The sequence below is a fragment of the Solanum tuberosum genome, unplaced genomic scaffold (assembly GCF_000226075.1).
Source record: "Solanum tuberosum cultivar DM 1-3 516 R44 unplaced genomic scaffold, SolTub_3.0 scf00371, whole genome shotgun sequence".
In the NCBI taxonomy this organism is placed as follows: Eukaryota; Viridiplantae; Streptophyta; class Magnoliopsida; order Solanales; family Solanaceae; genus Solanum; species Solanum tuberosum.
The window spans coordinates 319,409-321,423 of NW_006239294.1; the positions used below are offsets into that span (position 1 = coordinate 319,409).

The following is a 2,015-nucleotide window of genomic DNA, read 5'->3' on the forward strand; positions in this document are numbered from 1 at the left end:
TATCAATCTGTTGCCTAGATTAATTCTAATTGGGTCGATTTTTATCTATCTAGGTTAGGTTATGATTAAATCAGGCCGATTAAGACCAAAAGGTCCCAACTTGAAGCAAGGTATCACATTTTTTAACAAACAAAACTAATTTAGGTATGTATGATGAATGGAATGCTCCCACATCAGATCGAGATGCGATTTCTTTTAAAGACTAGGCAAATTATTTTTTTTTGAGTTATAAGCTTTTGAGAGATGAGTTAGACCCGAGGCCTAACTTGACATGATATCAGAGCGGACCTCAGAGGGTCTAGTGGGACTCCGGACTGTGCGGCGATTGTGAATATACTCTTGGTCCATGATTGTACATGCTTCAAACCAGAGATGAAACCCCGGATAAAGAATGGTTAGATCTAATTAAGCATGAGGTGTGTGTATGATGAATTAATGAAATGATCCCACATCGTATCGGAACGAAGTTCATTAGACTCTTTATTTATTTTGGACAATCATCTAATTCCTTTTAAACTAACTTTTGAAATTTGAATTTGGCTCAAGGCTTGTTGACAATAAAAATATATTTTATCAAAAAACTAATATGTATATAAATACTTATTGACTGATACTATTATAATACAAGATAAATATCAATTTGAGATACAAAATAAAGTTGTAAGATCTTACATATTTTTAGAAAACAAAACTCACTTACAAATGAGTAGTGACAATATGTAGATTACTAAACATTACTAAATATAAAAATTCTGCGTATGGTACTGCGTCTCGATACTCGTGACCTTTTATTCTTTTGGTGATAAAAAATTGTTCTTTTCTATTTGAGTTTTGGATGGGGCGGTTCATGTGTGATACGTGGGGGTGGGGGTGGGGAAGAGAACTTGGTATTTATAAAACAAGGACTTAGATTTAGTGAAAAGCATCACTTCTAATCCACTCATTTCGTTTTTTCAACCACAAAAAGGGCCACTCTTTGCAAATTAATATGTTTTCACTTGTGGGGCACACACTAAAAAAGATTAGTGGAGAAAATTTTTGGGATCAACTATGATTTAAGTATTAGTTCATGTAATAGAAGTTTGTAAATTTTAATTTAAGGAGGATACAAAAGTATTAAACTATTATGCATGACATAAAAAAAAATAGGGAGAAATATGTGGTTTAGGTGGTTGAAAGAAGCTTTTGGGGTTCTAATAATTAAGTAAAAATTTGAGTTTAAGTTACCTTATAATAATAGTAAAAATTTGCATAGCAAACTCAATATAGTTATCTAAAAAATAAAAATAATAATTATATACTATAAAATAGTCAATTTCTGATAATATAAAAATAAGTTATATCGTTAATATTTATTAAAAAATATCCATTTAGGATATAATGTGAACCATGTCACTTGGGAAGCAATTATTAAATCATTGGACTGCACCTTGTCCAATTTATAATTTTGTCAAAATCAAAGCCAATTATTATTGTGATGACAAACCTTTCATTAATTCCCCTTAATTCTTCTTCTTTTTTTATTTGCCTGTTGGCCTAATTAAGGGGAGGATAGGTGGGGAAACACATAAATGGATTAGTTGTCCTCTTTTACCTAATAAGATTCCTATTTGTCCACTTAAGTACATTCAAATCACAAGATTAATTACTTAATCAATAGAAAATAATCATATAATTAACTTAATAAGTACTAACATAGATTAAAATTGCAATCTCGTCGTGGCTACAAGTTCACTTTATATCATCTAAATACATAACACTTAAATTTCACTGATACTATTTTTCACCGTTCTTTTTCCTTTTTTTTCTCCCATACATATTAGATTCGCTCCGATTCATGATAAACAATTCTTAAAAAGAAACAACACTAACCTATATATTAATACAAATCAAGCAAAAACAAATTCAATTGAATTTGAGTTGAGTTAAAGAACATATAGACAAATGGCCAAGTATTATAACAAGTAGGTGTCATGCTTAGAGAAAAATTAATAATAGACAAAAAGTGGAGTAAT

General features: G+C 30.0%; 1 protein-coding gene across 1 annotated transcript in view; it reads right to left on the reverse strand.

Annotated features, from left to right (window-relative positions):
- Positions 1 to 2,015, reverse strand: part of LOC107063518 (peroxidase 21) — an 8,470-nt gene that overhangs the window by 5,629 nt on the left and 826 nt on the right. The window lies entirely within an intron of this gene.